The sequence below is a fragment of the Pteronotus mesoamericanus genome, unplaced genomic scaffold (assembly GCF_021234165.1).
Source record: "Pteronotus mesoamericanus isolate MK-2021 breed Mesoamerican mustached bat unplaced genomic scaffold, CSHL_Meso_final contig_130, whole genome shotgun sequence".
Classification (NCBI taxonomy): Eukaryota; Metazoa; Chordata; class Mammalia; order Chiroptera; family Mormoopidae; genus Pteronotus; species Pteronotus mesoamericanus.
In genome coordinates, this window is record NW_026555060.1 from 2164381 (window position 1) to 2181079 (window position 16699).

General features: G+C 35.7%; 1 protein-coding gene and 1 pseudogene across 1 annotated transcript in view; one reads left to right on the plus strand and one right to left on the minus strand.

Annotated features, from left to right (window-relative positions):
• Positions 1 to 16699, minus strand: part of ADAMTS3 (ADAM metallopeptidase with thrombospondin type 1 motif 3) — a 216543-nt gene that overhangs the window by 158498 nt on the left and 41346 nt on the right. The window lies entirely within an intron of this gene.
• Positions 12199 to 12297, plus strand: LOC129087839 (uncharacterized; annotated as a pseudogene).

A 16699-nucleotide genomic window follows, 5' to 3' on the forward strand; every position in this document is an offset into this window, starting at 1 on the left:
ATCGATCTTTCCCCTCTTCCCCATTCAATCCACCCCAATTCTACTGTCCTCCTTTAAACACATTAGAATTACAGTAATGAGTGAAAAAGCTAAGCAAAAAAATATGAGTAAACCTTTTAAAACCTAACATTATAGTGTATGTTACACACAAGGGTACTATCTTAGTTTCTCCCCTGTGAAATTCTTCGAGTAATGTCCTGAAAGGTATTCTTTGAGTGATGTCCTGAAAGTTACTGGCCGCCTTTTTTTCCTTCTAAATATATATAATTTTTCTATATCATTCATTAAACAAACAACTCCCGTTATCTTTTCAAAACTCAGAAGCCTGACCGTCTATGTCCCACCAGAATACACTCTGAGTAGAGCACGCTTAAAGCAGAACAAAAGAAGGTTGTGTCTAAATCTCACTAAGGCACATACGGAGTTACACTGAGTCATTGGATCTGCGCTACATTCCCACACCAAACCAAAGCTGAGGCCAGGAAAATTCAATTCCCTTGAATTTCTGGGCTCCCCTTAGCATAAATAGGGCGGGCCCCCTGTGCTGCTCACAGGGAATCTGCAATGCCCACAGGTTCATACTGGGAAACGAGGGGTTGCCCTCATTGTGGAGACAGGCACCCCTGCAGGAAGAGTGCGGAGAGTGGTGGTGAAGGGCTGCTGCTATTTTTACCATTACAGCCTCGATTAAAGGTGGGCACCTGAGAGATACTCAAGTAACAACGCAGTCAAATGGTATAAATAGACCTCTCTTGGAAGTCAATTTCTAAAAGTATAAGGCCCTAAAATTTATCTTCGGCTTGAAAAGTGTTATATTATAAAAGCCATCCCTTTCAATTATTTATCCTTCTTTTACTTCCCATATGACAAAAATTGTAAAAGCAGAGCATCTGCATGAGTTTGGTATGTTCAAAATTTTTTGAAAATACTGTGTGAAATGCTAAGTTAGATGAAATGGGTTACAAAGAGAAATGTAGCATGTTCTACTTCTGATTATTTCTGCAGCCACTAGGTTTTCATTAAGCGTCAGACATGTGGGTTTGTAATTATTTTCATGACAACAAATACTAAAACTGGGGAACAAGATCTGTAGTTGAAAGAAATTCAATCTTCCAAAATTTCTCCACGTAGTCCCATATACTGCTCTTGCATATTTTGTTTCCAACCCTGTTATTCCATTTCTTGAACTGCTACAGATAGGTTAATCATAGTGATTCATTCATAATCAGCTGAAGCTAAAATTTTTTATAGTTCAGACTAGAGTTTAATTATCAAGTAGTGATTTCATTTCTGATACTCATTGTAAAAATTTGAGCATATCATTAAAACTTGATAATAAATCAAACTAGATAATAAAATCAAATGTATTCTAATACAAAATGTACATTTGCCTGCATCAACTTCATTTTCTTTTTTTGTGTTATAGTTTAACAGGTTATTGAGGTTTTTAAAGATCACTAAGAAAATATGTTCAAAATAGAATCATTCAAGGAATATCTTTCTACCAGCTCTCTTCCCAATATTCTTCTTTTTTTAAGTTACTTTCATTTCCAGCCTCTAATTTCTTTTCTTCTCTCTCCTGAGATATATCTGCTGACCCTAACCATATTTACACTTTTTAACATCTTCTAAACTTCTAACAGAAACAATAACCATGTATCTATCTTCATGAAAGCTCAATGTGTAGTAAGAGACTTACACATGCTATCTTAGTTTAAGCCAGAGTGAAAATCCTCTATAGTAAATACTATTCTTACTTTATAAATGACTACAGAAATCAATTAAACTTGCCCAATGTAACAAAGTCTCTAGATGGCAGAGCCTGGTTTCATCTAGTTCTAATTTATTTCAAAAACCAATTCCTATCTTTATCATCATGGTAATTTTGATATTCATATGCTTCATTTATATATCTGCTTATCCCAGTACAGGAAGGCCTTTCTGACTCCTAAGGCAAATAAAAGTTTTTGAACTACAGGTTTTATGTCCATTTCACAAAGACAACTGACAATCTAGGTTTCCATCAAGTCTCTGAAGCAAGAGGCCTCCAACGCTAACAAATTCAGGGCTTCGAACAAGCATTTTTCAAAGTGGATCAAGAGGACCAAAAGCTAGTAAAATCAAATTTTCAAATAGGCAAATTACTGACACCAAAAAGTTGATCAAAAGTAGGAGAAAAAAATACCCCTTCTCCAAAACAGACTGAATTACCAGATGGAAGACAGCATTTAAGAACAAAAAGTGTCTGGTTCATAATTTGAAGGAGGAATCCAGGCATTCGATGATCAATGCACTACTTAGAACAGCTGGTGTGCCAGCCTGGATGAAATACTTCGCCCCCACCATGCTCTTCACTTCTCATCTGCTCTATCACTTCCTCATTCCCCTCCAGTGTTCTTAGTTTTAAAAGGTGGGAGAGCAAAACAGAGCCTCGTAACTAATAAATGCTCAATAAGCTATCAATTGTCTATTGATTTGATTTAATGAAAACTGTGCTCATCCTTACCTGAATGTAATAACTTATTTTAGAGATCGCATCTATATTCATCACTTTATTATTTTATAAATGAGAATTTTTTTAAAAAAAAGACACTGAAAGTCTGAAATTTTCCCAGAGTCACAAGAGGAGAAGCCAAATGCCTACTCTATGCCAGATGTTGGTCTAGAGCCTTTACCTATTTTTAATAAAAGGTATGTCAACTCTTAGATCATTATTTTTTTCCATAGAAAACATGACTCATAAAGATATACAATAATAGATTATATTGGCTCGATGCTCAGAAAAAGATTATACTGGCTCAATGCTCAGAAAAATAAACAGAAGACAATCCAGGAAGAAAATAAGCTAATATGGATTTTTCCCCCCTTCAGAAGGGAAAAAGGATGCCTGTGCTAAAATATGTACTTGAAAATTTGCAACAAGTAATCTCGCTCCATCACAAGAATCAGTGACCTTGCTAAAGGTGGCTTGGAGCCAAAAACAACTCACTAGAGGAGCGTAAAGGAGAGAGTCACAGGACCTACCAGCAAAGCAAAACTAATAGCTACTACCTAAGTAAGACACATGCCTATCTCTCTCTGTCTTCCCCAAGCAATACACCCAGACACTCAGTTACATCAGTCTCTAACCATCACTTTTGGTTTCAGATTTACTGTGTGTGAACAAGACTTGTATCAGGCGGTAACTCTTATTAAAAATACTTTTCCCTACATATTAAGTTTTTTATTTTCTCCCTTTACTTACATATCAAAGCATATCACTATAAAGCTAGGTTCTATATGCAGACAAGTACAGAGCTTAACAAACTTGGTATATATTAGTTAATAAGGACTCCTTTCTGCTAAAAGAGTTTAATAATTCAAATAAGCACTGCTATCAATAAGAATTCTGATGCATTTATAAATTTTTATTTGTAAAATCCTTGGACCTTACCTAGTTTCTTGGACACATTCGAAGTAGAGAAAAAATATAAATAACTGTCCAAATCTTATGCACTTTGTGTATGATTCCATAAATTTGTATAGATCTAGAAAAGTTACACAATTAGTATCTTAATACATTGAAAAGGCTATGTTCACATTATTAATAAGCTTACACTTTACATATTATTAACTATGTGTCTAGAAAGAATGCAGTGACATTCACTAACTTTTGTGAAAAGGGGGAAAACAGAAGGGAAATCATTTGTCAAACTCCTTTAAAATATTTTCTTGTAGAAATATAGAGTTCAGGATATATGTTTCAATAACAACAGGTCCAAAATAAATACCTAAAAAAAAGCATCCAATCATACCTACTCATTTCAGTTCAATTATTTCTTAATTATCTGTATGAAAAAAAACCACAACTTCCACAATAACCCATATCCATTACATGTGCTGTCAACCAATATGAGGAAAGGATTTTTTTCTTGGAATATACACTTCAACATGGTAAAAAGAAAAAAAAGATGGAAGCACAATCCAGGCCTATTAAACAGTAAATACTTTGCATAGAGTCAAATGAGCACATTATTTCAATACAGCATTATTTCTGTTCTACTTCTCTCATGTAAGCAATCTTGTTCACCTACAAGTATACTATGCATCTACTATATGCCACTCATTGTGCTAAGTGCCAGGAGTAGAAGATGAATATAACGGGGAAACTTCTTTATCATTACTTTCATTTAATCTTTTGACGTGAGTTATAATTTTGTAAAGAGAAATTCATTAGATTTTCCAAAGATCCAGTTGTATCTCCTACAAATATGGCATTAAAAAAGAAGCATATTTAATCTTACAGAAGAAATTTTCAATGTACAGTCTTGGCAAAATGAGCTTATAAAACTTGGAATGATAAAGTGGTCATCAAAGCAGTAGCTTTTGTGTGGTTTTCTAGCCAGATTTTTTAATGTAATAAAACAAATGTTCTTACTTTAGACTTTATCTTGCTGAAAGCAGCATTGTTCACACAAGAGTTCATTTTGGAAATGTTTTCCCAGTGTATAATAACTCCATCTTGTGGATTGTCACGACCATGGCATTCAGATCTCACCTTTCTTCAAGCTCATAGAGACGGCTAGTATCAGCCTGATCCCATCTAAACTTCACAATCTGTAGAATGCTTGTTGGCTGTTAATAATAATCATTATAAACAACCCTCTCCAGGGATGTCCAACCCGTGGCCCACGGGCCGCATGTATCCCAGGATGGCTATGAATGCGGCCCAACACAAAACCGTAAATGTACATAAAACATTATAAGATTTTTTTTCTGTGACTACGTGTTGCAGTGTATTTAATGTGTGGCCCAAGACAACTCTTCTTCTTCCAGGGTGGCTCAGAGACGCCAAAAGGTTGGACGCCCCTGCTCCAGTCTACATGGTGAATGTGTATAAAAGTGTTTGCCGTTCCCACTATCACCGCTGCTACAACCGTGATCGAGCTTAGCTGTTCAATCCACTAAGACCAGCAATGCTTAGTGTCAGAGGTAGTTGGTTTTCTCGTGGATGATATACTTTTAATTCTTTTGAACTTCTTTAAAGGGCATTATTAAACAGTGAAAAAGGTTTTTTAAAACTGAGTTATGGGAGGATGGGGATCCAATGCCCCCCTCCACTTTAAGTGGGCTTCTGTCCTTTTGCACACTTTTCTCACATTTGGTTTCTGAAGATGATTGTTATGATTCTATATACTTCGACTCAAATACACCTGAAAAATAACCTGTTATTGAAAATCCCCCTGGCCAGCACAGCTCAGTTGCTTGGGTGTCATCCCACAAACCAAAAAGTTGCTGGTTCAATTCCCAGTCAAGGCACATGCCTGGGTTGTGGGCTCCATCCCCGATCGGGGTGCCTGCAAAGGCAACCAGTTGATGTTTTTCCTCTCACATCGATGCTTCTCTCTCTCTCTTTCTCCCTCCTTTCCCCTCTTTCTAAAATAAAATAAAATACATTTTTAAAAAATAAAAATAAAAAATAAACACAGCCACAAATCAGTTAAAATCCTTTATTTTGATCCCATATTTTGAAAGCTCACAACCTAAAGGGAGATTTCCCCCCCCACCCTCACCCACCACTGCACAGGAGCACTTTCTAGCACCCAGTATATCCTGCTCATGTCAGCTGCCACCTTTAGAAGTTGTTAGAGCCTTAAATTCAAAGCTCACTTGGTTTATCTAAAGGGAAGTTATTAAACGTTACATGCGTAAACCAAATAATTAAAGCACTCTTCTCTAAATAATTCACGGATTTAAAATGGAAGAAGGCAAAGCTGTTGGAAATGTTTTACCATAAGGACAAATGTAAATGTATTTTATCCTATCACTTGAAGCCATAGAAACCTCTATTCTGAAAATAAGTATATAGGTACTACCACGAAAACAAGAATATGTTTTGTATATAACTAAAAGGGTAGAATAAGCAAGGGCTCAGCCTGCAATAGCACTGACACTTTATTTTCTGGTTTAATAGATCATACTTCTGTTCTACAGAACAAACCTATACACATACTGTTTAGGAGAACTTGGAAAAAAACACTTTCTTGTCTCTCACACTTGCTACATCAATGTGAATCTTTTACTTAATATACATAATTTAATATATTAAATATTAAAATATTTTATGAGGAGATAGCTGAGAAAATTACTAACCCAGAAGAATGCAATAAAATTTCAGCTGAATTTTTTAAACAAATGTGAATTTTCATATTTAAATATATTACATCATAGGACTTATAAATATTCAAGTACTCTGCAACTAAAGCACTAGTATTTAAAACATACATACTCTCCTCCAACAAAATTTAAACTTTTCCTGTTACAGATTAATAATCATTATCAGAAAAATAATATCTGTTTATGTTAAAATTGGCCAGCTAATCTTAACATTATCCAGACATCTGTCTAAATAATTTGCACATCACATTAAAAAGTTTCTGCACAGCAAAGGAAAAGCCATCAACAAAAATGAAAAGAAAAAAATGAATGGGCGAACATATTCTCCAGTGGTACATCTGATAAGAGGCTAACATTCAAAATCTATGAATAACTTATAAAACTCAACACCAAAACAACACACAATCCAATTAAAAGATTGGCAGAGGACCTGAGTAGCAACTTCTCCAAAGACGACATACAGATGGCCAATAAACACATAAAAAGATGCTCAATGTCATTAATCATAAGAGAAATGCAAATTAAAACCACAATGAGTTATCACCTCACATTTGTCAGGATAGCTACCAAAAATCAATCAAAAAAAGTGCTGGTGAGGATGCGGAGAAAGGGGAACCCTTTTGCACTATTGGTGCAAAAATGCAGATTGGTACAGCCACTGCGGAACGCAATATGGAGATATCTCGAAAAATTAAAAATGGATCTGCCTTTTGACCCAGTGTACCCACTTCTGGGAATATATCCAAGGAACCCCAAAACAATAATTCAAGAAAACATAAGCATCCCTATGTCCATTGCAGTGTTGTTTACAGTCGCCAAGACATGGAAGCAGCCTGAGTGTCCAGGAGTAGATGAGTGGACAGAACAACTATGGCACATTTACACAACGGAATTCTACTCAGCAGTTAAAAAAATTTTTTTTACCTTTTACAACAGCATAGATGAACATGGAGAACATTATGCTAAATGAAATAAGCCAGTCAGAGAAAGACAAATACTATATGATTCCACTCACATGTGGAATTTAATGAACTAAGAAGCAAAACAGAGACAGACTCATAGAGAGAGAGCAGGATGACATCTCCGGGGGAGGAAGTTAAGGGGTAAGAGGGATTGAGCAAAAAAGAAAAAGGACTCACGGACATTGACAACAGTGTGGTGATTGCAGGGGGGCGAGGGGGTATAAGCGGGATAAATGGTAATGGAAAAAAATACAATAAAAACACTTCAAAAAATTAAAAATTTATTGCTGATTTCACATCACTAAAGAAAAGCCATTATTTGTGCTTAGACGAACTTTTTTTCAGTTAAATGATTTTCAAAAATGATTAGATGTGCTTTCCTGCTTGAGGCTTTCCGAAGCTATGGTAATTTATCAGATGCAGCTGTCAGGTGTGCAGCCCTTAGTTGTCCGGCCTCAATTTTTGCACATGTGGATGCTTCTGCAGATGACTGTTCAAACAAAACTAAAAGGAGTAGTATGTAACCATTTTTTTCCACATTACATGTAGTAAAATATGTCTTTTGTGCTATAGAGCTAACCAGTACAGTCCAAGGCTGACAATACTAATAATAATTTCACTCAAAAGGAAACACTCAGTTTCTGATTGCTGTGCTCCATCCTGGTCTAACCGCTCCCCATAACTTTTTATGCAATCCATGGTGCCTTTGCAATATAAATGCCCTTTGACAAAATCCTTCCCATGGTATCACTGACACAGTTAGCTCCACTCATGGTTAATCAAAAACAAATGACATCATATATCAAACCACCTTATTTTGGAAAAAAAAAAACAAAACAGATGTAATAAAAGAGTGTTTACTAGACTAGCTAAAAAAATCTTTTGTTTTCAAGGAAAAAAGTACATGCATGAGAATACAACTTTCAAAGAAATATAGGATGAAACTATAGTCTTGGTGCACCTACTATTCTATACTTATCAGAAAACATTGACTTGTTCCCAAAAAAATACAAGCAAAAAGGGACATTCTATACTCATCCTGGAATACTCTCTTATACAAAAATAAAATGTTATTAACATATGAGATGCATCTGGAACTAAAATGTTAGTCAATAATATAGAGTTCATTCACAAACTTTCCTTTCTCATTATCTTTCTAATATTTTCATTAATAACAATTCTAACCACGTTAGTAGAAGGGTAGTTTCATCAGTAAATGATCTGAATGATCAGTAAATGATCTGAATGATCGATGTTAAAATAGCCCAATTCTGAACCTTTGAACAAATTACACATAATATTTACTTCTTTGATGCTATTGAGAAAGTAATATAAAATCCTCTAGAGATGGTTTTTCCAGAGTGTGGTCCACAGACCACCTGCATCATAATCACCTGAGCTATTTGATAAAACCGGAATCCTGAGCCCCTACCAGACCAGCTAAATCCAAACCTCTCAAAGTCAGCCCAGAAGTCTGTATTTTTAGCAGTCGCCCCAGGTGAGACTCATGCCAAATGAAGGTTGAGAATCACAGATCTGGAACCTGAATGGTCTGTACAAATGACTTCGGGAGATTTTTTTTTCTTTTGTCTAAGTGTATGAAGTACAATGAGAAATTTTTTCCCATTATAAAGCAAGATGAGAATCTATCTAAAACAACTTATCCACAAATGTAAGTGGCAAGCTCTTGATTTTTGGTGACAGCACTGTACATGTTTTTAATTGTAGTAACTCAAGCTCTGAACCAGAAGCCAAACAGTACACCAGAAGGAAAAGCTTATTTCAGCAGGAGAATCTCCTCCTACTGGCAGATGAGAATATTCATGTAAGTCAATGTAAATTCTACTCAAACAAAATGTGGAAACATACTTCTTTGCCTAAAAAAAATAAACTGCCTTCATTATCAACCAAAAAGTGACTCTCCATATTACGCTGACTTCAGCACTTGTCATATATTACACTCTATAATAATGTATCTTTGGAGGCCATTGTATTTCTTTAAATTTTTCCTTTGAGGGAAGGAATGCAGCCTGTGGTCTGTCACTCAGTAGATTAACCTCAAGAGTAGTGAATGAAGGAAAAAAGTGGCAGAGATCATCCAAAAACATTATATAAAACACGTATGTGTGGGTGCATCTATCTGTGTATGCAAGTGTATATAAATCTAGATTTAGTTTCAGAGATCACTGAAGCCCATTTTTTTTAACAAGAAGTACCAAGCACCGTAAGTATCTATGGCAGGCCTCTTGAGTTTGCCTGTTCGGCACCTCTTTTCCCTTCTTGTATTAACCACACCTCACTCTTCTTTTGGAGACCAACCCCTCCACAGTCCATGTGGGTGAATTACCATGCCATCTTTCAAAGGGTAACCTGGTCCAAGAAAGCTCATTGGAATCTCCACCACGGATTTTGCATAGATCAAGATCATATGTGATGGTAATGGTTGGAACCTGACCATTCCAGAAATAGGATTTCGACAGAGTTCTTTGCTGCCCTCTTTCCTGTGCTCTTGAAGCTTGGCTATTTAGCTTTTCCTTCAATTTTTGTGAGTCACCTAAAATACTTGCAGTGTATTCATTTTTCCTCACGTTAGCCAATACTATTTCTCTTGACAACAACTAAAACACTGAGCTACGTAAGGATGGGATATGCTGAGAACACACTTTGTTTCGATCCACTACTTATAGGGCACTGTTTCTCAATGACCATTTAAACCACTACAAAAATCCTACCACTTCATCCATGAAATCCTTTCAGATTAATGGAAAGAGCCACTCGCATTCATCATACTAGCCTAACATGAAACTTTCCATAGGCACTTAGCACGTTTTCTACCAAAGGACCTAATGTCTCTTGTTGTTGTTAATGTCTAATATAGAAGTTAAGTGCACTTCTGTCTCTTTTAACTTGCATATTAAACACTTTATCACCCATCTACATGGATATAAATGCCCTTGCATTTATGCTGATTTTTTAAAGTCATATATGCCCCTATTCACATCAAGTATGTGATATTTAGCTTAGAGTATATAGAAATAACAAACACAGTATCATGAAATGCACATTAGCATTCACCATGCATAATAATAATCCCAATTCAAAAAGTATATCTATGCACTGCAATAAACAAACACATGTGCATTATAAAATATGCATAAATAAGTCTATGAAGTGAAACATGGAAGTTCCCCTATACAGACATACTAGCACTCTCTCTCCATATATCCTCTCTAGTACTCCTACTGTGATTTTGGGTGTTAGCTTTTAACTTGTACCTCAGCAATGACTCATTTATAGTAATGGTCCTGAAGACGCTTATAAGCAGACTAAACAGGAAGGTTAAAACAAGTTAGTGGTTTAAATCTCCCACAAATAATTCCTGGACAGAAAAACTCAGTTATTTTTATTTTAATTTTCTAAGATATATTTCAAAGCAACTGTAGAAAACAGAGTATGGTCATATTTAACATGGGGAAGATTAGTCAAAATGGATTTAAATGATTTTCTGATCTGAGAATCAGAAGAGTTAGGGGAAATATTTTACATTTTAAGAGAGAAACTTCGGTAACTTTGATATGTCATCTGGCTGATTCAACCATGAACAAATACAATTTCATGATACCAATACTTCAATAGATTCTATACTCAGTAGATTCTGAAAGAATTCCTTCTTAGGAATACTATTTTGGCATAATTTTAGTTAACAAGCCCACTTCAAACAAAAAAGATTGTGTAATTTAATTATTTTTCCAAATTAAACTTGACCCTAAACTTTAAATCCTTTGGATTCTATAAACTTTCTACTCTTGTGTTTACTTTCCTTAGTTCACCAGCTTCTTTCGGCCTCTTCCTCTGGCTCCTATTCTTCTTGCTGCCTAAGTTTAGGTATTCATGGCATGTGTGGGGGGTATAGGGTACTTGGGGAATCTCTGTATCTTCTGCTCAAATTTCAGTTCTACCATCTGGACATCCTCAACTCTATCCACTGTCCTAACTTCAGTTCCTGCCTTTATGCCCTTATCTCCCAAATTTCTCTACCTGGTCATGTATCTCTCCAGAGTTCCCACAACTCCTGGCTCTCTGTTAAACATCTCTGTCCACACATCCTGTTGGGAGTTCACATTCAGTGTGTCTTAGAGAGAATTTATCAAATGTTTTTCTTCTGTTTTCCATATTTCCTAGTCATCCCGAACTTTTCTTCCCTCTCCATCCAAACCAGCTGCCAAGTGTAGGAATTCCACTGAATAATGTTACACAATCTTTTCCTTTTCACTCTGTCCACAGCTACTTCTCTAGTTTCTAATTGTTCCTATTATTGTATTGTATTGCATTGCATTATTGTACTGTAGCTACTGCAGTAACCTCCAAACTGCTCCACGACTCCCCCTCCACTTGCGTCACTCCCCACCACATAACCTATTTACTTAACTTTTTGGTGTATAATTCCAACCAGGACACTCTTGTTCATATTGCCACTCAGAAGCTCTCTTCTTGTTCTATGATGAAGCCAGCGAAAGTTTTCACTATCCTCCAACCTTCCTCATATGTGGCTTGTCCATGTTTTCACATCAATATTTTCCTCCATACATACTATCATTCTCTCTTCCTGATCTCTGTATGCTTAAATATTAAATATTCTTTATGACTCTACTCTCTGAAGTCTGCTGGGGGCCCTAGGATTGGAGTAATCATTCTGTCCTCTGAATGTCCAACCTCTTCCTCCATCCCTCCCTCCCTCCTTTCCTCTCTCTCTCTCTCTCTCTCACTCAGTACCTTCCTCTAATTTCCATTGGTTTAATAGTTATTTTTATAACTTCTGTGTTGTCAGGCCTTACCACCACCTATGGGCAATGATGGATCTAACTTAAATGCCACCAACTCTTGGACCTGCTGATATGGGATTCCTAGGTCCATACAAGTTTCTAGGAAATTCCAAGGCATGTTTGTCATATACTCATGAACAAAGCTTCTCTCACTATAGTTTTTATTTAGATGCCCTCGTATATTTCCAAGAAGCTCAAACATAAATCTATTGAGAGCTAGAGCAATAGAAAAATGCAGAGTGCTCACTTGGGTTGGGGTTGGGCAGCATATACACTAAAAAATGGGAATGATACAAAAATTAGCACAGTCCCTGTGCAAGGATGATGTGCAAATTTATGAAGGGTTCTATATTCAAAAAGAAAAACACAAAGAACAACAATCACATAGTCAGCACTGCTCTGTCCCTCAATGCCCAAGACCAAGTCAAGCTCAGAATAGCTGAATTCTTCTTCCCTGGGGCAAGCTCTCCCTCAGGAAGCTCATCAGATTCTCATGCAATAGCCTTCTCCTGGTTTACCCAGTCACCAGTCAGTCATTCTGCTGTGCCCCACACTTGTCTATACCTCTGCCCAGATTCAAACTGTAGTCACTGTTCCTTACTTTACTATAAACTCTCAAACTCCCATGTTTAAATAATCTACATCCTCACCAAAACATTTAACAGTTTCTTACACACAATCAGCCCTTAATGGAAAAATAAAATAAACAAATAGTCAAAATTAATCACTATTAAATAACATTTCAAAATGAATCCAAATATTTATAATATTTATGAATGCTAATGCCGGCCCTAACTATGTAAGCTGAGGTCTACATAGTGATCGACCTCTCTTCTCTATCTTTCTAATACTCACACTCCCTTAAAATAGCAAGTGTCTTTTGAAATCATTTTCAAAAAGAACTTGGCACCTAGATTCCAGGGTTGTTATTAGGATTAAATAAAGTACACACAGAGTACTTAGCAGAGTCTCTGGCATGGAATCACTACACAACCAATGTTACTTTATATCATTCTCATTGTGAAAGCTTATTTATAATTGTTTCAAAACAAATTCTACAAAGAAACATCCTCAAAAGTGACTATTTCTTAAATTATCATAAAATATCCCAAATACTGCACATTGCCTACGGTTTATGTTAAATTCTCTTTGTCAGTAACCTCTTCTATGTAAACTGAAGTTATTCATAACTTTTCATTATCTACCTCCATTACTACAATAAAGAATAGTTACCAGAAAAATCGAGCTATAGTAATCACATACAAATGAATGCTTTCAGTAAGTAAACGGTTTTCAACAAATTTCCAGGTCATTAAACATAGCACTGCTCTACCCAGGTCTCTGAAATAAGGTCAGACTATCTAGATTTCTTTTTGAGATGGCCCTACAACTTCCCACAAATACACAGAGCTTTAATGGCCCTTTCACCAAACAGGGAATGGAAACTCAAGAATTTTAAGTAAAAACATGGAGACTCTACAGAAACAAAGCTTAAGTGAGATGGCAGGTTAAACTGCTGGAACTAATACAATAAAAGACCCCATGGGAAGGACATTTCACAATCAAAGAGGAAATGGTACATCCTTTCTCCTACACACAAATCCATAATTGGAAAAAAAGACTGAAAATCTTTCCTCCCACCATTGACCTTCTAAGTAGGTGTGGTGGGCTAAACTTCATCCTCAACGGTCACTACAGATTCTGATCTTTTTAACACCTGGTCCAGTTTGCAAAGTCACTACATAAATCTTAACCCAGTTAGTTTCCCTCCATTCAACTTACATTTTGCTTCCATGAAATTTCCTCTCTCTCAGAACAAATTGAGCAGCACCACCTGTATTGTCCTGGTTATAACCTTCATGAGATGATAGAACCCTGGCATGTTAAGGACACTTTAACAGAACACCAAAGGTTAGCTGGGACTAAGAAGGCCAGAAACAGAAAGGGAATCAAAGCCACCTACAAACTCTTATCTATGCCTCATACCAGGTATGGTGATGAGAAAAAGGTGATCCTCTGAAACTAGACCATTGTCATTACTAACTTAAGTATAATCATTCTGTATTTATTCTAATCAAACTGAACGTTTAAGTCTCCTCTACACAGGTTCTACCCTATTCCATCACAACACAGTACGTTAACAGCTTTCTTGAAAACTGGTACAGAAATGAATCATAACCAAGAAAAAAAGAACAGTCTTCATTTCTGACCATGTTAAAAATGTTAGAACATTTTTAAAAGGTTAAAAGCATTATAAAAGTTAAACATGAAGTTCAAAGTTTAAAAAAAAAAAAAAAAGAGAGAGAACTAAGGCTGAGCGAATACCAAAGAAAGCTAGTTTCCAAACACTAGAAATTGTTTAACAGAGTTGTTTTAAGCCTTAAAAATATAAAAATCTCAACCCTAACCCCACCAGATAAAAAATAATATATTCTTATTTATTTTTAGATGGGGCTGTTCTATGAATGAGAAAGGACAATGATGCCTGAATTTAACAACCCAATTTTTAATTTCATAGGAGCTTTGGGCATAACCCAATAACCTTTCATATAACAAAGAGTAAAAACTTGACTATTGTAAAAGTTAAATAAGAAAATACAAGTAGACAGAGTATACATTCAATCTATATCTGATGTATGCATTAAAAGAAAAACTTTCTATTTCCAATAAATATAAAGGTACTTTCTGTACAATTTCATGAAGGTTACACAGGCTCAGAGTAATAATTTCTTTTATTTTCCTGAAAAGTACAGTTTCTTATTTGTTTATACAATTAACAAAAAACTGAGAACAATGTTGTCCTATATATCTTACAAGAATTGTGTTTTCCAGTATAGTGAAAACAAATTGAACCAAACCATAAGATTATATACAAATGCCTTTCAAATTCATATAAAACTTACTATCTAACTTGTATAAGGTAATATCTGAAGAAATTCTTCATATTAACTTTTAATTAGGTTTAAATATGAGCAGACTATATTGAAAACTTTAAAAGTTTTTAAAATAATTGCATGACTCATCTCTACTGCCTGTTTAAAAAATTAGTGAAAATATCAATATGCAACCCACTCAAAAGTGACTCATTTTGACACTGAATTACTTCCATGCATAACCTGAACAATAATGCCTTTTAATATACAACCAGATTATGAGGTCATATTAAAAGACAAAAATAACATAAAAATGTGACTTGTAAATGCAAAGAATGAGTTGTCTATCGAGTACAATTTATTGGTCAAGATTTGATGTACAAATATACAAGGAGGGTCTACAATTGTTATAGTAGCCCTATAAAGAGAAAAACAACTTGCCTTTGAAGATTTGATGTATCTTGTTTTTCCATTGTCAGGAACTACAATGTATAACCTAATGCATTTCCTTTTAAACTTTAACTGCCCAAATCTTGAGAGCAATCTGTATTTCCCAAATGTTTAATCTTGTTCAGTTCATATGCTTGAAAATATTGCTTTTAGCTTCCTTCACATGGTCTTTGTTCTGATCTTTCCTTAAATGACTTAGCTGCTACTGTCTTAACTTGAGATTTCCTCAAGTACTTTCAGAAGTAATGAAAAGAAGGAGACAGAGAGAGAGGGAGAAAAGGAAGAAGGAAAAGGGAAGGGAAGGGAGGAAGGTAGGCGGATAGGAAGACAGAAAGGTATGCAGGTACCTACCCACACCTGATCCTTGGAATTGTCAGAGATCTGCTGTTCTGTTTGTGGACACAAGATTAAGTGCATGTTGACAATGTTCTATGATTTTTAAAGTCAAGGCAAAGACAATGCTGTAAGAGTAATAAACTAATAAAATTGAGCATATTTAAAAAGAATAATTATCTCTATTGAATATTTATTACATCCCAGGACCTTACTAAGTGCTTAGATGGATTATTCATTGTTCAAAATTACTTATGAAGTAGGTTTTTTTATTATTAAATTTTTACTTATTATCACCATGTTAGTAATGAGAAAATGAGACTTAGTGGTTTTACACCTGGTATGTGATGAACCTGGAACTCCTACTGCTAACTCCAGAGTCTGTGATCTTAACCAATATGTTCTCTTCATTGTTATGAAAGAAAATGTGTGTGTAAGTCTTATGTATACTTTCTGAAGGACATAACTGGCTTATAGACTTTATGCTTCATGAGAAGAAGGCAGACGGCAGCCAGCTCAAATAAAATAATGAAATAGATTATATATTGCCAAACCAAGTACTTGAATAAGCTGAGGAGGAGGAAAAAACAGAACTGGACGGAGTAGAAAGCCGCCCTAAGACCTCTCAGAAGTCCTGTCGATTCAGAATCAGGTGCTATATTTAAAAAAAAAAAAAAGTTGGACTCAGGGATGTGAACCCTGTATTCTAGATCTCTTCCTAATAATCAGAAATGTGTGACATGGACTTCATCACTCAACTTCTCTGGGCATTAGTTTCCTCATCCATAAAACAATGGGAATGATTCTATAACAACCAAGGACCATGTAGTTCTGTAATTAAAACCTTGGGAAGATACAGAGACTTTCACATCCCCCTGCTAGGTGCGCTCACAGCATCTGCCCCCAATATTGAGAGTCAAAACAGAGCTGTAGGGCCCCACTCCTACTGAGTCAGAGTAAATCCTTCTCCTAAGAGAGATCCCACTTCATTGGGGAGAAATATTCCACACTAGACAAGCCCTAGATAAGCACATGGCCCAATAAAGGACCCTGAAGTAAGCAGTGACCAGAAATTCTATCCACTAAGAAGTGCTTCACCACC